This window comes from Peromyscus leucopus, chromosome 3 (assembly GCF_004664715.2).
Source record: "Peromyscus leucopus breed LL Stock chromosome 3, UCI_PerLeu_2.1, whole genome shotgun sequence".
NCBI lineage: Eukaryota > Metazoa > Chordata > Mammalia > Rodentia > Cricetidae > Peromyscus > Peromyscus leucopus.
The window spans coordinates 116,308,883-116,331,193 of record NC_051065.1 but is presented as its reverse complement, the minus strand read 5'-3'; the positions used below and the strand labels follow the sequence as shown (position 1 = coordinate 116,331,193).

The following is a 22,311-nucleotide window of genomic DNA, read 5'->3' as shown; positions in this document are numbered from 1 at the left end:
ACTTTAGCTTGTGTCAAGTTGACGTAAAACTAGCCAGCACAGTAGCCTAGGCTGGTTTTGAACTCATCCTCTTGGGACACAGCCTCTGTACCACCATTTCTGGTCTCCGTTAGGGTTCTCTGAGTCCACATTGTCCACTCTACCCAAAGAGCACGCACTGGTTTCTGCTCTCACCAGTGGGGAGGAAGGAGGCCACCTGGTGAGAGGAGAGGTCAGAATCTCAGTGTGTGAGGCTACTTGTTGGAAAGTCCCCTTCCTTCCTTCTTATTAATTAATAGGGTTTAATTGTTAAAAAAACAAACAAAAAAAAACAAAAAACAAAAAAAAAAAAAAACAAACCAAAAAACTTTTAGAAGCCGGGTGGTGGTGGCGGCGCACGTCTTTAATCCCAGCACTCAGGAGGCAGAGCCAGGCAGAACTCTGTGAGTTCGAGGCCAGCCTGGTCTACAGAGTGAGATCCAGGATAGGCACCAAAACTACACAGAGAAACCCTGTCTTGAAAAAAAAAAAAACCAAAACCAGAACCAAAACATTCAGTGTGTGTGTGCACGCTGCATGCCATGTATGGGTCAGAGGACATCTTTTGGGAGTCACTTTTCTCCTTCTCCTTTGTGGATTCCAGGGATTAAACAGATCACCAGGTTCTGTGATAAGTGCCTTCACTGTGAGGCAGAGCCACCTTAACCCCTTGATCCCTGTTGTGGAGATATTATATCTCACATAATCCTGGCTGCCCTCTGACTCACCACGTAGCTATGGATGACCTTGACCTTGTGATCTTCCTGCTTCCACGAGATAAAGGCATATGTCACCATGCTGGATTTCTATCCTGGGAATCCAACCCAGGGCTTTCTTTGGTAATGCTAGGCAGATGCTCTGGGCTACCTCTCAGCCTAAAAGCCAATCCTTGTGCTTGGTGTAGGCACAGCCAGGATCCTCGGCAAGGACCTACGCAGCGAACAGTTCTTCTCCTTCCTGTGTGCCAGTGGCCACAACTGGAGTCCTGCCTGGTTCCTATGCTGCAGCTGAGTGCAACTAAGCACACTGCTTCTCTTCCTAGCCCCTCATCGCCTTAATTAGTACCTCATTAGAGACCTGCCTCTCCCCAAGAGAGCAAAAAGACAACTCAGAGCTATGAAATCGGTGGCTTAGCTTGGCTGGTTCAGGAATGGAGTCCCCAGCCTGGGGACACCAATCCCCCCCACGCCCCCAACCCCTGTGTCCAGGTGTGAGGAGCAGAATGAGGACCAGCTAAATTATTTACAGGTCTCCATTCAGTCCTGCTCCCTGTCCCTTCTTTCCATGGTGTCGATCCACCTCTTGCTAGTCGGTAATCACAGGGTGTCTTCTGCAGGCAGGCATGGGTTTTAACTTCATTTCTGTCCAACACACCTACCTCATGTTGGCCTTAATTTTTCTGAGAAACCACATACACCCTCATTTCCAGGAAAAGTCACACGGCCTGGTCTCTTGTCTAGGGTTTCTTTCTCTGCTGTGGCCTCTTGGCATTTCTGTCCTGACTTCCCTTCCTTCCCAGTCCTCAGGCGCTAATTGGAGCATGCTCCGAACCCTGCTGAACGTCACTTGAATGTTCATGCTTGAGGTAGGTCAGAGACTCCTAGACCTTGAACTGACACCGAGGGACAGCAGCTCCAGGGAGCCCCGTGGTCCCTTGTCACCCTCATTGTGTGATCGATCTGACCGACTTCTCGGTCCTCTTCCCTGAAATGAGGATGTATTAGGTTCCTCTGTCCTTTCTGCTTGCTCTGATATACAAGTCCATAAACAGAAGTACATGCCATCTTTAAAGTAAGTTATCAGTGCATATTAATGCGATGATGGGCTTTGTTATGTGTCTGAACTCATGCATATATTTAGGTCATAGTTACTCCCCATCGTTCTCCTCCTCTTCCTTAGCAGCCTCTCCTGCGTTCATGTCTTTCCTTTAAACCTGGATTCTGTACATGAGGGAAGATGTGACGCTGTCTTACTGAGTCTGGCTTATTTCACTGGACGTGATGCTCTCTCCTTCCACTCATTTTCCTGGCTGAATATACCACTGTGTGCACACACTGTGTTTCCTCTCCATTCATCTGGTGCTGGGTATCTGTGACTTGGCCACAGTCACCATGGCTGGGCCAGCAGTGTCTCTGTTGTATGCTGTTCTCGACGCTTGGGCATGTGTCCAGGCGTGGGACAGTTACTGCTGTTCTGTGTCTGAGTTTGATGAGGAACACCCATACTGATTTCCACAGTGGGTCCACCAGTTCACATCCACCATCGGTGGATAAGGGCTCCTTTTCCTGCATCCTTGGTGGTGTTTGTGGTCCTTTGATTTCCAGGGTGAGAAGGAGTCTCAAAGCAGTTTTGATTTGCATTTCCCCAGAGGCTAAGGAGAGTGAATAGTTTTCAGCACCTGCCGGCATAATTGCAAACACCTAGAAATTGTTGAGGCGGAGGGGGAGTCGGAGCGCTACTTCTAGTTCTGGAAAAGCAGAGCAAGGCAAGCCGGGAATTTATCTTGAAGAAATGATTCTTAGAAGGGACATGGGGAATGGGAGAAAGCAATGGAGGGGTATTCAGGCCAGCCCAGGCTGCATTAATGAGAGCTGTTGCTGGGTCTGAGCTCCTCTGTATAATCCTGCAGAAGCGACCTTACCTAGTCTCCAGGATGTAGAGGGGGTGGGGGTGATGGCCTACTGATTTGGCCAGAATACTCCTGGGGCTTGCACCCTAAAGTCTCCATGCTGCATGATGGAGCATGCTCAGAAGTACCTCTTCCCTAGCAGAGAAGTCCCGCAGGCCAGGATGAGGATGCTGTACACAGCAACTGTCATTGCTGGATGCTGACTCTGTGCCTGCAGCCTGGCATGGAGCAGACGGTGCCTGTGTGGTGCTCACTTAATGCGGAGGAAAGTTCTGTTTGATTAGCTTCTGCCTCTGGTCATGGCAGCCAGATGTTCCCCTCTGGGGAGGGCATGAGAAGGTGCTTTCCCCTCAGCGGAGGCTGGCTGACTTTCTGGGAGCACTGGGCTGGATGAGGGCTTTCCCATTTGTCCTTTAGGGACCCCGTGGACATCCTCCTGCCTCTCCTTCTGTGCCGTTACTCTGACATGGCGCCTGAGAGGCCACAGGCACAGCAACCACCGACCTTTGCACAGCATGTCATTGCCAGGACACTCCATGGAACTCCAATCCCGTCTCCATGCTGACATCAGCCGCAGGGCTCCATCCGCCTCTCTCTCCTGTGTTGAATTTGAATGTGTGTTAGTTGGAATTTGGGTGCAAGTGACAGAAGCCAGCTTCTCTAAAAAGACAAAGCATTGACAGGACATGTTCTGCTAGCCAGAGAAGTCTGTCACTAGAGGTGTCTGGGGAATGCTGTTGCACTTAGTCTGGTGGTAAGTTTATGCTTTTTAGTTCTCAGAACCTGTCCGGAGGAGCGCAGGGTGGGCAGTGTTTTCTGATTCATGACCGTCAGCTCTGTGCCAGTGGAAAGGTGTGTCCACCATTGGATAAGAGCATCCCAGGGCCGAGGAGATGGCTCAGCGGGAGAAAGCTCTTACCGTGTAAACCCAATGACCTATATTTCAATCCCCTAAACCCACATACAATGCCAGTGCTAGAGAGGCTGAGGCAGGAGGATCAGGAGTTCAAGGTCAGCCTAGGCTCTCTAGCTAGACCTGTCTCAAAAACCTGAAGAAAATGAAGGTTGGATGGAAAGAAAGCCTTAGGCAGCGCAGTCCCAGGAAAGCGCTGGCGAACTTTCTAGCCATTCAGGAGAGAAAGTCAGCCATGAGCAGGGCCTCAGCTCCCAGGAAGGCACCTGCCTCAGTATCTCTAGTGTATGACATTATTGCCTGGAGTAGCAGTGTGAGGTGTCCAGGGTGAGCTCGTACTGTTTTTATTTTTTTTTTATTCAGTGTGTGTGTGTGTGTGTGTGTGTGTGTGTGTGTGTGTGTGGTGTGTGTGTGTGTGTAGGCGTGCACATGCCCTTGTGTACATGTTGAAATTTTTTCAGGAGTCCGTTCTCACCTCCTACTTTGCCGAGGCAGGGGTCTTTCTCGTTCCTACTATTATTATTCAGTGTACTCCAGGCCAGCCGGCCCCCAGCCTCCAGGCACTTCTGTCTCCACCGCCCATCTCGCTGCAGGAGTGCTGGGATTACAGGGGTGCGCCAGCACACCCTGATTTCTACCCGGCCCTTTTCTCTTCCCCCTGTGTTCATGGGAATTGGGTGTGCACAGAGGGCTTCTAGCCCCTCCCACACTGTTTCCCCCAATAAGGCTCTTGCACGTCTGGTCATATCTTTGCCTATGTTTCTCACCAAATATGAATTGACTGAATTTCATCATGTCTTAATTCCAGTATATGTATATATGGGAAAGTTGGGACCCAGAATGGTAAATGACTTATTCCAGGTCACACAGCTAGTGAGTAGCAGAACTGGCCATTTAGCTTAGACAGACCACAGAGGACACACTCTTAATACTCTCCTCACCTGATCTTTGGTTCACTATGAATACAAGACTCACAGCTCTCAGTGGACAGGAGACCTATGATGTCACTGTCTGAGACTATTACGGTCTGGGAAAGGGAAGAGGGAGGCCATGTTATGGCCTTGATGCCTCCATGGCCCTTAGCTTAATCTGGGTGTCTGCTTGACTCCCAAGTTCTAGGGAGCCAGCGCACATAGTGTGGTGGCAGGCTCCAGAGCTGGGGAGACCTCACTGGGCATCACTGCCGTCTTGGCACAGCGGGGGGGGGGGGGCATTCCTTCCTCGTCCCACTCCCGTCACTTGCACAGAGGGGATGGGAGGGGCCAGAGCTTCCGAACAGCTCTCCCGGTGCCACTGCTAGGGGTGTGTCATGGGGCAGAGCCCCCGTCCCATCCTCAGGAGTAGTCTCTGCTGTCATCCACTAAAATCAAAAGTTCATTTTTTCTTTCGTGTGCCTGTGCTTGTGCCTGTGTTTGTATGGGAGTGCTGTGCCAGAGAAGGCCAGAAGAGGGTTACAGGCACTTGTGAGCTGTGAGCTGCCCAACATGGGTACTGGGGACCAAATTCAGATCCTCTGCAAGAGCAGTACATGTTTTTAACCACTGAAGCCTCAAGCCCCTGCCATGCATTTTTTTTTTTTTTTAATTTTGCTGGGACATCAAGAGTATTGGGGAAGAATGGACAGCGAACTTACAGAAATAGGCTCTGCTACCCTCCCCCCCAAAATGTATTTGTTAAGAAGCCGTCAGCACTGAGACAGTTAGTTAAGGGCTCAGAGGCTGAAGTGTCAGGTTTGGGGGATGTCACCAAAGATCCCGCCAGGCTGACCTAGGAGCCCAGAGGAGTGAGCAGATTGTCAACATCCATCTCAACTCCCACAGTCCCCACTCTTGATTTCCTGTCCTTAGGGGCTCCAGAAAGGTGGTCAGTGAGTCAGTCTCCTGGGGCAGGAAGGAAAGATGTGGTCCTTTGGACTTCCGAAGTAGTCAGTGGTAGAAAAAGTCCTTCAAGGGCAGGCCTCCCAGAGAGGCGCGAGGTGTTTTCCAGGCGATGGGTCAGCTCTCTGGCATGAAGGACTGAAGAACAAACAGCCTGTGGTCTCTGTGCAGGCTCAAGTCTGCAGAGGCTGACAAAGGGCTGTCCCATGTGACCCTTCCCACACTCTGTTAGGGAAGGCAGAGCTTACTACCCTGGGTTCCCAACCACCAGCCACCTCATGTGCCACTGGAAAGCAATTTTTTCCTGGAGGCTGTTTTAATGTGGCTTCTCTAGGAGAGCAAGCCAATGAACAGAATAAAGGTTTGTGTGCAGGAAGTTGATTGAGGAGACATGGAAGGTGGTGAGGGCTCTTCCAGACAAAGGTGAAAGACTTTTGTTGAAAGGATGTCAGGGGTGGGGATGTGACTCCGTTGGTAGTGTTTGCCTAGCGTGCACAAGGCTGGTCATGTGTGCGGTCCTAAATACTACACAAGCTGGCATGGTGGTATGTACTTGTGATCCCCTGCACAGAAAGAAAGATCAAAAATTCAGTCATCCTTGGCTACACAGCAAGTTCAAAGCCTGTCTGGGCTACATGGGACCTCATTAAAAAAAAAAAAAAAAGTCAAGGCTGAGGACAATGTATTCAAGGGTTCAGATGCTGGAGACCCAGGTTGGAGAAGGGATGCCACCAAGGGTCCCACAGGTTGACCTGAGTGCAGGGTGCTGGCCTGACCACTGTGGACTCTTTTCATCCAGTCTTGGAACAGGAAGCCCTGGTGTGTTAGCTCCCCCATCCTTGCAGGTTTGTGGGCAGCAAGGGATCGTACAGGGTCCCTGCGCTTGCTACAGTCATGACGTGCAGAGCTGGGTCGGGAGGGCGCACCGTTGGGTGGCACAGCTTTCTTGTGGCTCTTTTCTGTCTGTCCCTCTTCCACTGTGTCTGCTGCTGAATTTTTTGTGGCTTGTGTGTGGCCGGCAGGGGCTCAGGTGGTGGGTGGGAGACCTGCTCCAGGGCTCTGCGCTGCACAGAGGTCCGTTTGGTGGCCACTGTTTTTCTGGGGACACTGCTCCAGGCTCCCCCTGCCTTTCCTTTTGGGTGAGGCTTGGTATTTACCGTAAGGTAGCACAGCGCCAGGACTTTGGCATTCGGCTAACCACACACTGACTCAGGCCTAGAGTGAGGGTGTTTGTGCTGGGACAGGGAGACTGCAGGGAGCCATAGGCAGCCTGAGTGGGGCTCTGGTAGATGGAGGCTGGGAGTTGGGTGGTCCTGGCTGCCACCCAGGCCACCTGTAGTAAGAGACGGAAGCTCAGATGTGGACCTGGTGTGGTCCAGCATGCTTCCCTAAGCTTGCAGAAGAGGCTTTTCAGAGTGTGAGCCTGGAACTCCTGGGCACGGGGAAGTCGGAAAGGGCCTCACTGGCTCTCTTCTGAGTTACTATTTTTAACTCCTATTTGTTTGTGGCCTTTCTTTGAATGGGGACACAGGTCACATGCTCTCTTACTATTTGACTATTCTGGGTCCTGTGGCCCCGGCCCCATGAGCAAAACCTTTGCTGGAAGAGGCTGTTATTACAAATTCATTTCCAGTAGATGGTCATTAAGGATCCCGCATGACCAAGATTTGTCAGGGCCTGGGCATGGTGCTACATACTCTAACTTACCTTCTCTTCTTCCCTATTGAACTCCCCACTGGTCCACAGGTCTTCACAGTCTCCTCCTCCTTGGGACACTTTCCTTGACTGGGCTCCCCTGCTTCCCCACCCTACTCTCCATTCTATGCCGTAACCCACCACAAACCTTGACCCTGTGTTTTTCTTTGTGTGGTTTCTTTTGGTTTTTTGATTACTGTCTGTCTTGCACTCTGAAGGAACATTCACACAGTAGATACTCTCTAAAATGTTCATTCGCCACGTCTAGCACAGCTCCAGGTACTTGACCTGACTGGGAGGGCGTGGCGAGGGAACGAAGGAAGGACCAGCAATGGACACGCAGAAGAACTGGGATCAGGTGTGCTGGGCTCTCTGCTGGAGAACCCGCAGCACCTTGGAAGCTCAGCATGTTTATTCCATCAGCTGAATTAGGAGATGGGTTGTTGCACAGGACTGAACAGGAGGCAGGTGTAGCTAATCTCAGTGGGAACAGTCTCTGTGGGGAAGCTGTCTTCAGGTCATAAACATCTGGGCGGCGGCGGCGGCTGTGGTGGTAGTAAACATCTGGGTGGTGGTGGTGGTGGTGGTGGTGGTGGTGGTGGTGGTGAGGACTATGCGGACATTTTCTGCACACACTGTCAACATCTGCACACCGAGCAGAGGAAGGGTTTGCCACCCCTTTGAGCCTCGCCCTGGCAAGGAAGGTTGCCATTTTCCCGTGGATCTAAGGCTATGGTCCTCACAGACTCAGGGATTCCACTGTTCCCCATACTCATTGAGCAAAAGAGTGTTTATTTTTACCAGAATTCTACAGAATAGATTTGACGCCAAGGCTCAGAGAGGTTAAGCATGTGGTTCAGGGTCAAAACAGCTGAAAAAGATACAAGTACAATTTAAACTGTTGTACCTGAAGCCTTCTAATCCTAAGCATATTGTTCTTCTCCTGCCTGCTTCCACCTGGGAAGGGCAGAAAGCCCTGACCCCCTCTCCATCTGTCTCTCCTCATTTCCCTTCCTGACCCTCTTGCTAGGGTCCTGCCACTCAGCTCCGTGACCCTTCCAGCTGCGAGGTCTGCCCTCTGCAAATTCATTGGATACCATTCTGCAGGCGCTTGGCTGCCAGTGCTAGTCTCCATCTGCCACAGTGGCGTGGTGCCCACTCACAAGATGGCATGCTATTTTTACTCAGCTTAGGTGCCAAGCCAGCCAGATGTTTTTCAGCAGGAAAGGGAAGCTGAACATGGCAAGGGAGTGGAGGAGGGTTCCAAATGGCAGTTCCGTGGAGGTTCTGAGACCCGCGAGGGGAGGGCTCTGCCTAGAAGTGGCTGCCTTTGGGACCAACACCTCCCCTTCCTGGCACCTGACCCTGGCTCCAGCTGGGGGTTCTGAACGACCGTTGGTTATAGCACATGCCCCGCTGTGGTGGGTCTGTGGCAGGGAGAAGCTGCCTGGGCCAGGAGGCCCCTGGGATTCTAGCAGTCCTCCCGCTTGGGTCCTGAGGGCCGGGTCTAGGTGGAGATGCCTGTGATGCCTGCAAGACTTCTGGGACTAGGACAGGCTGCTCGAAAAAAATTCCAGATTTGGCTGGTTGCCCAAGGAGCTGGCCAGAACAGGCTGAGAGTCCAGGCAGCTGGGTGGGTCATCTTTCTCTTGAAGATCAGAGCTGGCTGGTGGTGGTCCTCATCTACTGTTCTTCTCACGCAGAGGTGATTCTCAAATGAGGCATATCACTCCAAAGTCAGCAAGGCCCACGGCATGCTCCATTGGCTCTCTGTTCTCCCGCCTTCTCTGTTTCTGACCGGTGTGACCTTTCCTGACCTCTGAGCCATTGAGACCTCATCTGTAGGATTCCCAAGGGTTACCTCCCACCTCCATCTGGGAGTTTATGGCTCTAATTAGCTGTAGGGAATCACAGTTGTTCCCAGGCTTGCTGACCTTTTTTGGGACCAGCTCGCAATAGCAGAGGAGGAATGAGTCTTGTGTGTGACCCATTTTCTCACCCTGGAGGAACATTTCAGAATCCCCACGCTGCCTATCAGAGACCGCCTCCAAGTCTGGGTTTCTGGACAGACGACTCCGTTCTATGCAAAGGGACCAGGCTGGAGTGAAGAGAGGGGAAGTGTCTTGCATGGGGGGTGTGGAGGTGTGTGTGTGGGGGTGGGTTGGGAGGGGGAGGGGTTGCAGCTTGCTGAGAAACCAGGCTGCATGATGCTCTCTGATGTGAGTGTCTAGCCTGTGTGTGGAGGTCGGCTGACTTAGTGGCTGTGGCCTGCAGATCTGCCCCAGTTGGGGTACAGCTTTTCTGTGGGAATGTGCACCTGAGTTCACAGCCATTGCAATGAAAGCTGATTTGGGCCGGACAAGGAGTAGTGTGGCATTGAAGGACTACAGCCCTCCAAAGACCCCACGTGTGTATCCCTGGAAAGTGTGGTTATGTCAGCTCAGGAGCCAGCCGGGGGAGGGGAGGTTGTAGATAGACTTACGGAGGTTATCACCTTACCTGGGATGAGATGAGGACTCTGGATTTGTGGAGTCACAGTCTCCTTCCATGTGGAAGAGAGAGGCAGAAGATGAGATCAGAGGAAGCAGAGGCCTCTGCCTGCTCCTGCTGGCCTTGGCAGTGGACGAAAGGCCGGCAAACTGACAGTGACCTTTGTCTCTTTGCACTGGTGAGGTCAAGGAGCAGGACTTGCTGGGAGCCTTCTGGAAGGATTGCAGCCCCAAGGACAGCTTGCTTTTCACCAAGTAAGCCGCCTCACAGGTTTGGGCTTGTGACTTTGTCTTTGTACAGCCACAGGGCTTTGTTTCTGGAGTCCTACGAGGCGAATACACTGTGGTTCTGTTAAGGTTGTGTGGGTGGCAATGGTGGTTTCAGACCTGACTGGGTCCTCAACTGTGGGGCCGCTTCTGCTCTGGGTGAAGACCCAGGGGAGAGAGAACAGAGGTGGCTTCTGTCCAAACTAGCTCTTCACGCCTGTCTTCTTGTCCGCCATCTGACTCCTCCCTGCAGAGATCATCTGTGGTGCCTTGCAGGTCTCAGGTCGCTTGATGTCTCAAATCACAAGACGGGTTGTTGGTTTGGCGTGGGTTGGTGACAGCAGGCTCCTGGGATACCCGGGGGATGTGACCCTTTGAGTCCCCGTCTTTTTCAGTTGCCCAAACGAGTGAGACTTTACAGACATGGCAGCTTTTCAGTGGAGGCAGGTACTCAGCTAGGATACCTGTGGAGGGTGGTGGGTTTGAGTTTTTCTTGAAGTAAGTTTATTGTTATTGTTAGTGGGGAGAGAGGCGGGTAACTAGGTCGGATGACAATTTATGGGAGTCGTTTCTGACCTTTCACCATCAGTTCTGGGGCTTGAACTCTAGTCCTCAGCTTAAGTGGAAAGGACCTGACACTCTGAGCTGCATGAACTCTCTGCCCTGAGTTTCACTGGAGGCCCAGCATCCCAGGTCTCCTCCCTCTCCACACCAGGCCTGTCACACACAAAGCCCCTCCCGTGGCTTCCCGCTGATTTGACCTTAGGTCTTTCTGACTGTCTATTATTCACTGTCTGGAGAGAGGCCTCAAAGGTGGCACCCTCGGGTGCTCTGAGCAAGGAAGGCTGCCAGGTAGCTGTTTTTCCGCTCCTGCTCCCACTTAGTGTTAGCATTTGTTACAGGGTGTGGCTTTGAACTGCTGGATCTCAAGAGCTTTTGTTTTACCCAGCTTCCTTTGCGATTGGGCAGGACCAAGCCAGACACACGCTGAATCCAGATTTGTTGGTTGGGGGTGGGGGTGGGGTGAGTAAATAACAAATATCTTTTTTTCCTCAATGACCTGAGATGCCAGCTCAGACTACACAGGGTCTCTCAGAGAACCGGCCTTCAGATCGATCCCTCTAGGAAAACAGCAAACCTGTGGTGGTTTTTCTTAGCACCCCGGGCCCTGCAGCCCTCCTCCCATTCACACTGCCCTCAGGGAGGCTTTTGTATGGAACAAAGTGGAACGTCTCTACCTACTTTTGTTTCATTCCTTGCACATGCCTGGCTCATGTGAGTTCTGGCAGCTTCTGGAAATACCATTTCTGGTCTCCTATCTCTGTGGGAGATACCCCGGCTTGGGGATGTATAGGAGTGGATGTATTGTCCCTATTAGGATGGCGGGCCAGACGACAGGAAGCACTTCTCTGTGGAGGAATAGTCAGAGAGAGGAGAGGTTTCTCCAAGCCGCCCAGCAACAACTGTCCTTGGAACAATCTGGAAGAGAGAGAACACTGTTCTTTGGGGCTGATTTGGGCAAGGTGGACTCTAGAGGCAGAGGCAGAGCCAGGTGTAGGCACAGGCAGCTGGTGTAATAGCTGACAGGAATGACTACTTTTCTCTCTTCGGGCTGGGTGGCTCCTAGGCTGTGTCCTGGAGGAAGTGAGTGTTGAAAGGCTTGGCCGGGCTCACTGGAAATTAGCCTTCCCAGAATCCATCCCTTCTGCTTCCAGCAATAAGACCTGATGGTTTGGGCGGGGCTTGATCTTTACACATTTGCATTTCTTGTTTGAGGAGTATTTCCAGCCTAGATACAGGGGTGATGTGGATGGCCAGTCTCAGTCTGCCCCTCCCTCTGTCCAAAGGGAGCCTTAAGGATAGCCACAGACCTATTAGAGTAAAACTTACATCTTTTGAAGGAACTTGAGGAAAATTTTGTCTCTAGCTGAATTGAACCTTGAGGTGAGGAGGCATGGTGCTGTGGTAGCCACACTGTCACCGTGAGGTAGCCATAGTCACCATGAGGTAGCCATATTGTCATCCTGAGGAGAGGGCCCAGGCAGAAGGCTGAACTAGAACGTTGTTTGAACTCTAATGTATGGCGTAAGTCCTGATCCGTACCTGAAGCTGTCTAACCAACCTTTTCTCTAAAGCCTTTGGACTCTCTTTGGCATCCTGAATGCTTGAGTGTGGTTTCCTGGTACCTCTGATGGTGGCAGTCCTCTGCCTCCAGTGAGGTGGAGAAGGTGGCATGTTGTCACAGGCTCGAGAGAGTAGCTGGGCAAGTTTAGAAGAAAGGCACAAGGAAGGTCTGAGGCTCGACAAGGCCATGGTGTGCATCTACCTGGGAAACATGGGGCACTGTGTAGCGCTCCCCTTGCCGCTCCAGAAAGACGATGGCCATGAAACATCTTCTTCAGAGTGTGGGTGTCCTCGTGTTCTCACAGACGCATGACTAGGAAAGGGTCGGTGTGGTCCAGGAGATTTGAGAAGCATCGGTGTGATAAAGAGATCCACATCTGTGACCAGACCTCCTGCAGATTTTAAAAAGCTGACCCACACCATGAGCACCCAAGAGAAGCCGAGACTGTTTCCAGAACCTCCTCTTCTTGAGACCAACACTGCAAAGAATTCCTGCTAGGGGAAGGCTGGTCCCGGGACAGCAGCTAAGCACTGGCTGCAGAGAAGCCACTTCATAAGATGAACAAGTGCCAAGGAGGCATGAGCAGTGGTCACCTTGCATGTGGCCGTCTTGGCTGAGATGCAGGAAAGGGAGGGAGGTGGCCTTTTTTTTTTGATTTTTCAAGACAGGGTTTCTCTGTGTAGTTTTGGTGCCTGACCTGGATCTCGCTCTGTAGACCAGGCTGGCCTCGAACTCACAGAGATCCGCCTGTCTCTGCCTCCCGAGTGCTGGGATTAAAGGCATGAGCCACTACCGCCCGGCGGGAGGTGGCTTTCTATTCAGCTCCCTCCCCAAAGACTTAAATGTTCTGTCCTTAAATGTTCCCATAACCAGCTCAAATCCAGGACTCAGCCTTCTCTAAGTAGAAATAAGCTTGGTTCAGGTCGGTTCAGGTCAACAGCTTCAGGACCCTCCAACTGGAGGGTCAATGACAAGCTCTTGGTGACAAGATCTAGTCAGCTTTCTCCCCACCACATTGATTCATGCAACAGCTGCTTTCTGAATACACACTGGGTGCTGAGAACTATTCTGGGTGCAGACAGATGTTCCTGTCCCCAAGGAGCTCTAATTGTAACAGATGGAGGCTGGAGGCCCATAACCAGTAAATTCACGCGCAGATAGTATACTATAGGATGTAAGATGAGTTCCACTGGCCAAAGAGATGGAGAGTATGAGCAGAGGATGTTAGCTGGGGCTTCCGAGGTAGGTTACAGAGAGAGGGGGAGGGAGAGAGGAATGGGGGATGGATGGATGGATGGATGGATGGATGGTGAGGGAGGCAGAGAGAGAGAGAGAGAGAGAGAGAGAGAGAGAGAGAGAGAGAGAGAGAGATTTCTATAAAAAGACAGTAAAGTGAGCTGGAGGGTGATGAGGGGAGAATGTTCTAGGCAGAGAAAGCTCTGGGACGAGGGACACAAGTCGAGGGGCTGGATGCCCACGGCAGGGGAAGGGGCTGTTTAGGTGGGACCTGTATCATCAAGTGTGTTATCAAGAGAAGTAGACAGTGCCCCCACTGTCTGAGCAAAGGCAGGTGCCATGTCCTTTGCATTTTTAAACCTATATATATATTTTTCCACTTTAAACCACAGCTCTGTGTGTTATCTGGAGACTCAGATGCAGGGTGAGAACAGAGGCCGGGGAGCCGCCGCCGCCGCCGCCGCCGCCGCCGCCGCCACCGCCGACAAGCTCTGTGTGGACCAGCGATAACTGTGGCAGGGCCTGGCGAGAGCGCGGAGGTGGTGGTTGGATGTGCTTGGTGTTTCCATTCCAGTGCTGAGGATGGACCCCGGGTGTGATGGCTCTGGACTGTCAGCGTGGCGGGAGCTAGTCTCATCTAGGACACCGACCTCTGGACACGTCTCCCAGAGACTTTCAGTGTGAGTTGAGGTGGGAAAACCCACCCCCAACGGCAGGCACTATCATCCTATGGGCTGCGGGCCCAGACAGAGTGAAAAGGAGGAAGTGGACTTGATGCGAGCATCCATCAGTCTCTGTGCCTCCCGCCTCTGGATGCAATGCGACCAGCTGCGTCAAGCTCGTGCTGTCCCGCTTCTCCGCCATAGTGGACTGCACCATCAAACTGTGCCTGCCTGCCTGCCTGCCTGCCTGCTTTCGTCCCTGACGCTCACCTGCCTCCCTCCTTCCTTCCTTGAGTTGCTTTTGTGAGGTATTTTTGCTCATAGCCCTGAGAGACGTCACCCCAGACCTTGCGTATGCTGGGCAAGATTTCGACCACTAAATTGTTCTTTTTCTCTGGATGAGTTTGGAAGGGCAGGCTGGCAGGATGTCCCCCTGGGATGTGGGAAGGGAGAGAAAGGGTTAAGACCTTGTGGCAACTGTGAGAAACAAGAAGTGTGGAGGGGTGCCCCACTTTACCTGCAGTGGGAGTCCGCGCCATAACAGTGTGCACTTGCAGCAGCCACTCTGGAGAAATGGGATGGTGTGGCAAAGTTGGGCCCCGCCGTCTGCCTGGTTCTCATCAGTGGGAACTTAGCAGTGGATGCTGAGGTGGGCAGCTGTGCTTCAGTTTCCAGAGAGAGAGAGAGAGAGAGAGAGAGAGAGAGAGAGAGAGAGAGAGAGAGAGAGAGCGCCTGCCCGGCTCTGAGGACCGCAGGTGGGGAGCTTAGGGACCTTAAAGAGCAGAGAGTGGTCTTCAGACCAGGGTGTTGGTGCAAACCCCAGGCTCCTTCAAACAGCCCTGGATTCACCCTGGGGCCTGTGAGGGGAAGGGAGGGAGGTGTGGCTAAATCCTGGGTTCTGTCGTTCTTACAAGTTCCCAGTGCCACTGCTACAGCTGGTCCGAGGACCACACTTCCGACACTCGGAAAGGGGCCCTCCTCATCAAGTGATTGTAGTTCGCCATGACCTACGCCCAAGCAAGGCCATGTCTGTATCGGTTTCCTCTCACTCAGTACTGGGGATTGACTCTAGCTAGGCCTTCCAGAATCCCTGGCAAGCTTAAGCTCGATACCACTGAATTTATGTCCAGCCTTCTTTGCTTTTTATAGTTACTTCTTTTATTTGTGTGGGGGGTGGGGCATGCGCACAGGACTGCACATTTGTGGAGGTCAGAGGATGACTTTGGGGGAAGTCACCTCTCTCCTTCCACCATGTGGAACCTGGGGCTCAAACTCAGGTTGTCAGGCTTGAGTTTGCTGCTGAGCCATCTCGCCAGCCCTGGTTTCTCCTTTGACAGAGGGTCTCAGGCAGGGCCCCCAAACTGCAGTTCTCCTGTTCCACAGGTGTCAATCTACCCAAAGAGCTGGCAGGACAGGCCTGCATTTTAATCAGGCTTGGGGGAGCAGGAGGGGACTTCAGGGTTCCTGGGCCTTCAGGAAGACTGTTTGGCAGACACTGGCTTTCCCCGGTCAAGGTCATCAGCAGTTGGTGCCCCGTGCCCCGTGCCCCGCAGAGAAGCAGGGAGGCTGTCTCTGGCAGCCCCTCCAAGGGAAAGAGCTAATTCCCTGCAGCCAGTTAAATGGCTTGCACAGGATTTCTTATTTATTTCAATTAAGCTCCGGGCTCATTACGCAGCCCCAGAGCTCCCTGCTTCCCCAGGAGGAGCAAAACCACATTTCCATATGTCTCTCCAGCTTGCAGAGTCCCAGGGAACAGGGCAGCAGCGACCCCAGCAGAGGCTGGAGGAGAGATGGGGGGGCCTCCTCCTCCTCCTCCTCCTCCTCACACAGCCCCAGGTAAAGGCTGGGAACGTTGACTGTGAGGAGCTTGTTTTCTCTCTTTCCTGACCAACCAAGTATTTCTCTGTACATCTGGTTTGCATTTTCCTCTAGAATTCTGCCAGGACCAATTGTGGAAACAGTGCAGCCCTGCATGGCTAGAGTTATCCATGGCTCTGGAATTCTCCAGCTGTCCCGTAGGGCCTCGTGTTAAGATGTAAGGAATTCCTTCAAGTGAAGTCATCAGGCTGTGAAAACACCACAGGCAGGCGTTGCTGCTGGGCCCTCAAGGGCACTATCTCACCTGCAGAGGTGTGTTGCAGGTCACAGTCCCCTAGGCTGCTCGGTCCAGTCTTGAACACCACTATCCCCTCACCTCTATAGCAAAGATGAGCATCTTGGGGTGTGGGTGGAGCAGAATAAGCATCTAGCACCATCATGAAGTTTACCCTCTATGGAAGAAGTGGGTAGTGCCTCTTACCAATTAAGACAGGGTAGCTGGTGACGCTCATGTAGAGCTCTGCTGCTGTCTGTCTGTGGGCAAGGACCTGCTACATTTTCATCCATCTTGGCAACATGGTCATACTCAGAATGGTGTGTGTCCTTTGGGCAATACTGAAGAGGTCTCATCACTGTTTAAGAAATAAGTTTCCCAATCCCTCACTTGGATGGCATGTCATGCCAAAGAACTTGCTTGGTGTGGGGAGCAAGAGAGAGAAGCTGATATGCCGAGAACCAGGGATTGGATGAAATAAAGTGCCGAGAGAAAGAACAGGATGGGCTGCAAAGGGGATGCGTGGTAGGGATGGCCGTTTGTCCTGTTCTCACTTTTACGTGCTTGACTATCTGCGTCTGGAGCAGAGGATTTTGTTCCAGGGTAGAGGTTGGTGTTGATGGTGAAGGGAAGGGATGTTGAACGCTGTTGACTTAATAGGGCTGCTGTAGATAATGGCCACATAGACATCATTTTATAACATATATTTTTCATCTTCTGGTTCTGGAGCCTAGAAGTCTGAGATCATTGCAGGACTGAGTCAACCCTCAAGGCTTCTCTCTCTCATGGTTCCTGGTGGCTTGCTGACCGTCTTTGACATTCCTTGACCGCTGCTGATTCACCCCCATCTCTTTCTTATCACACTCCCATGATGTTGTCCCCATGTCTATGTCTGCGTGGCCTCTTTTTTATAAGGACAGCAGGTATTCCCACCTGTGTTGGAAATCTTGAATGAGACTGGCTCCCATATGAGCTCATATGTTTGAATGCTTGGTCCCCAGTTAGTGGAACTGTTTGAGAAGGATTAGGAGGTGTGCCACAGAGGTGGGCTTTGAGGTTTCAAAAACCCATGCCAGGCCCAGTCTTTTTCTCTCTGCCTGCGAATCAGAATGTAAGTTCTTAGCTGCTTTTCTGTTACCATTCCCGTCTGCCTCCACACTCCTGCCATGATGGTCCTGGACTCAGCCTCTGAAACCGTAGGCAAGTCCCCAATTAAATGCCTTCCTTTATAAGTTGTCTTAGTTACTGTCCTATTACTAACAGCGTCTCAGCATTTTTTGAGGCATGGGGGTGGGGGTGGGGTCGGGGTGGGGGGTGGGAGGGGAGGATGTTCTGAACCTACAACCAAGCCAGAGAGAGAGAGAGAGAGAGAGAGAGAGAGTAGCAACTCACTCTAAGGTGGTAGCAGGAGCCAGGAATGGGGTGAACTCAAGAGGTATTCTGAAGTTGAGCTCAGCAGGATTCAGAGGTTGGCTGGTTGGTGGGGGTGGATGTTGCAGGATATTTAATTGCGATGACACTCCGAGATTGTTAATAAAGTTAATCTTGAATGGGGGGGGTGGAGTCATCAACTAGCAGACTGAAAATAGCTATAGAGAAGCCAGGAGTACGGATAGAGAGATGCACAGGAAAGAGAAGGGAGGGATTTGGAGTTTTCTGAGGTCCTTTTTGATATGGGAAGTATGGAGAGAGGGTCAACTGGTTGTTTCTCCACCGCTTTCTTGATCTATCAGGTTTTTATCCCAATATCTGACTACTGAGCTGTGTGGGGATTTTTGTTGTTGTTGTTTTTGGTTTTTTGCTTTGTTTTGTAATAGAGCAACTTAGATAAACACATCAGGTGAAAGGGAAGAGTTACATGTCTCAAACTTTCTCATCAGATCACCTGGAGATTGCTGTGGTCTGAATGTGGGTGTCTCCCTAAGAAGTGGGGACTTTGGGAACTGACCATCCCGAGGGCTCTTTCCTCTAGTCTTGGATTAGTATGCTCATAAAGGTCTCCAGTTGCATGTGCCTCTTACACCATGTGGGCACAGTGAAGCAAAGAGCCTCCAGGGAGGCAGAGAGGAACTCTCACCAGGGTCCTACTCACACCTCTGTCTGGTGTTTGCTGGCTTCCAGAACTGGGGGCAAGAAACATCTGTGTTTATAAATTACCCAGTCAAAGGTGTTTTGTTTCAATGGCAGAGCTTATTAAGACAGGAGTCTTTGTAAGGGAGTGTATGGTTTAGTGGTTCTGGGATCAGGTTGGGGAGTTTGTACCTCAGTTCATATCCCACATGAGTCTGCTGCTGGGCCAGGTATGTCTGAGGAGTGGCCAGGTCGTAGAGGCCTGCTGTCCAGCAGGGTGGGCATATACCACACCCAACACTCAAGATATTGCAGCCTGTCTATCCCAAATCAAGATGGGCCGTGAGTGTAAAATACACACCCAGAGTATGACAGTAGGAAAACAAATGAATTAATTTTTACTACTATTTTGAATCATGTTGGGGCCAAATAAAACACACAGTTAAAAAATTCATCTGTTCATTTTATTCTTCTGATTGTGGCTACGGCAAAAATGTGAAATTATACATGTGGCTCACATTACAGTTCAAATAGCAATTTCTCAGACAGTGCTGGCTTCGTGTTGGTTTCTGGAGCCCTTATGCCAATATCTTTGCCTTCTGGAAGCTTCGTGACCACTCCAGCTGAAGATAGTTTCCACAGGCATTTCACTTTTACAAATTATTTTCATGTCGCTTGAGACTGCTTTGCTGTGAAGGCATCTGTCCACAGCTTGATTCAAACCTTGCTGTCTGCCCACGCGCCCTGACCAGAATCCTGTTAGACCCACAGAACAGGCACCTTGACAGAGTGACAACATGAATTCTGGAGGCCCCAGAAGCCACCAGGGAGACTTGGAAGGTTGCTGAACAGGGGCCCAAGTGGATAGTGGTGGTGCTCAGGTGTTACTAGAGTTAGGAATCTCACACATTGAGAAAACCCCCGTCCCCCAACTGGAGAAAGGAAGGAAAGTCCAGTGGCCTCAGAGGGAGGGACTCTCCTCCACCTCATGGTTCTTCACCTTCAGGGCATGGTTTATCACGGGGACATTGTGTTACAAGATCCCCAAAACGATGGCCATTTTTCTCCTTGTTTCTCCCTTGCCCAGAGCTCCGAGGGCAGCATGCTGCTCCCCAGGGGGGTGTTCTAAGCCACTGTGATCTCAGCTGCATCCAGGGGCTCCCTTCTTCCTTCCTGGCAGCAGATGGGTGTGGGGTCTGAGCTAGCCTGTTCTTCACAGGGGGTGAGGTGGAGCAGCAGCCTGGCACTCCCTCTCTTTCTCTCATTGGCTCAGGGTGGCGCTGGCCGTCACGTTCCCTGTCCCCCACTGACAGGCAGACATGGAGAGGTAGGTTTGGCTTCAAAGCATGTGGGCTCTGTTAGAGCTGACTCAGGTATTGTTCGGTATGCCAGTCCTGTGAGAGGAGCGGGGTGGAAGGTGAAGTCACATTGTTATGAGGACTTCACAAATCTTCATTCTCTGCCAGCCATTGGGAACATGGGCTGAGTGTCACCTGGCTGTGTTTAGTGACACAGCCTGGCCTGATAGCCATGCCTTACTGGGTGACCAGGTATGACATGTTCCGAGTGAGACATGACTTACAGTCAGGACTTTTGCCAGCAAAGCTGACCTGGAGGAAGGAGCTGAGACCTAGGGCCACTGTGCACCTTGCTCACTGTTCCTCCTTAAGGCCACATCACAGGCCCAGGCCCTAAGGCCAAGGCTCGTGGGGGAGTCCTTGTAGTGGAGGGTGACTCTGGAAACAGGATGAAGTGGTGGGGACGTTACCGCATGAAGGTGTGGACTCAGTCTCAAGGGAGGCCTCTGCCCAGGCCTCTGCCCTGAGGGAGAAAAAAGCTGAGGGGCATATCGACCGTTCCCACACCGGCCTGCACCCTCCGGGGCCTCTGCTCCGAGGCAGGGATGTTTAGGAAGGCCCTGTGACTCAGTCAAGGCCTCTGGAGCATCCAGGGTGAGGTTCTGTGATAGCCCCGAGGGGATCAGGCTCTGGGGCTGAGGAAGTGGTGTTTGTCCCTCAGGTACTTCAGCCTTCAGCATCCCGCCATCCTTAGCGCTTTAGATGGTATCTTTGTAGAGTGTCCCAGGGCAGAGAGCCAAGAGCATGGGCAGGAGCAGGCACACGGCTACTCCACCTACGCCACCCCCTTAGAAACCTCTACTCTGGCCAGTGTTTTGACTGCTGGGGACGACTGAACCACAATGGTGGGCATCAAGTCTGTTTACTTGGCTTCTCCTCTTGTTCAGCTTGTTACCATGAAGAATTCTGAAGATCTGGGCCTGGGGCTTGAGCTTGTCAATCCTGCCACTTAGGAGGCTGAGGCAGGAGGATGGGAAATTCAAGGCCAACCTGGACAACTTGGAACCTATGAGAATAAAAAGACTAAAAAGAAGGCAGGGGATACATCTTAGTGGTAGAAATGCTTGTCTAGCATGTGCACATCCTGGATTCAATCCCTAGTATCATAAAAAACAAAGCACCAGGTGGTGGTGGCGCATGCCTTTAATCCCAGCACTCGGGAGGCAGAGCCAGGAGGATCTCTGTGAGTTCGAGGCCAGCCTGGGCTACCAAGTGAGTTCCAGGAAAGATGCAAAGCTATACAGAGAAACTGTCTCGAAAAACAAAACAAAACAAAACAAAAAAAAAAGCAAAGCAAAATAACACAACAAAGAAAAACAAATTCCAAAGAAGAGCAAGGAGGAAGGGACAAAGGAGCAGCCCCTTCTTCCTGTTGCAGTAAACTGGTCTCTTTTGAGCATGCTCACTGTACTGTTAGATGTACCATTCCCTCTGAACCCTGCCACCCTGTGATATCAGCACTCAGCACCTGCATTTTAAAGATGAACAGAGAGAAGCCCAGGAAGAAAGATGAATTTCCCATCACTAGGCATCCAGAAGATAGCAGAGGTGGGATTTGAACATGGATCTACCAGGTCACCCAGCCAGGGATCCACACAGCAGTAATGGGGCAGGAAGTGAGGAGGGACAAGGGAGGTTGGAGAACAATGAGAGGCACCGCTCAGAGCCACAGGTCGTCAGCATCTGTTCCAGCTTCCTGCCCAAATGGCTAGCTCACCTCATCGAGAGACTGGAGGCCAAGGCCAGGGAGGGCTCGTGGATGTGTCCAGAAACCCAAGTTTACAGAACGGGTGGTCAGCCAGCTGAGCTCCCAAAGATTATATTTGCTCAGTCTGGTAGCTGAGATGAACATGACCTGACCATGGGTCTCAGCTGGCCAACTTCTAATCTAGCAAGTTATAGGGTACTGTTTGTTTTTTCACTTTCTATGCAGTCTTTTAATTCCTCAAAAAAAAATTTTTTTTAAGGCTTGTTTTATTTTAATGACTGATCCACCTGAGGCCTATGTACAGACATGAGGGAAGCTTTATTTCTTGGTCTCTTCCTCCTTGGACAGAGTCTTGATGATCTCCTCCTTCTTGGCCTGGAGACACTCTTCCCGGTGCTTTCGGGCTTCCTTGGTCTTAGATCTGCGAGCCTCAGCCTGGTCAGCCAGGAGCTTCTTACAGGCCTTGTCTGCCTTCAGCTTGTGGATGTGTTCCATGAGAATGCACTTGTTTTTGAAGACATTCCCCTTGACCTTCAGATACAGGCTGTGATACATATGGCGGTCAATCTTCTTGGATTCACGGTATCACCTGAGAAGTCGGCGCAGGATCCGCATCCTTCTCATCCAGGTCACCTTCTCAGGCATCCGAGCATTGGCAGAACCCTTCCACTTCCCTATGCCCATATGCCTGCCCTTCCGTTGAGCCAAAGTGTTTTGCCGGCATTGAGCCTGGGAATGGATGGTCACAGGCTTCCGGATGATCAGCCCATCCTTGATCAGCTTCCAGATCTGCTGATGGGAGTTGGCATTGGCGATTTCATTGGTCTCATTGGGGTCCAACCAGACCTTCTTCTTACCACAGTGGAGGACGCTAGAGGCAAGCCTCTTCTGCAGCCTGAGCATACTCATGGCTGCAGACGCAGCAGCGAAAAGAGAGCTAATTCCTCAAAAAATTAATAAGGGAAGAGTTACTCTTATTTGATAAAAGTGAACACACTGAGGCTTAAGCGGGGGGAAGTAGCCTGTCTGTTGCTGTAGAGATGGACAGTAGGGAGCTGCCTTTGAATCCAGATCTATAGCCTTAAACCCTGGCTTGTGTACCAGGGGCTCTTTCTAGGAGCCAGTGCTCCCAGCAACCTAAAGAAACCGAGGTACAGGGGCTGGAGGGGCGG

At 51.6% G+C, this 22,311-nt stretch overlaps 1 pseudogene; it reads right to left on the bottom strand.

Moving 5' to 3' along the window:
- Positions 1–21,452: 21,452 nt before the first annotated feature.
- On the bottom strand, positions 21,453–22,056 carry LOC114695405 (annotated as a pseudogene).
- Between the last annotated feature and the right edge of the window lie 255 nt (positions 22,057–22,311).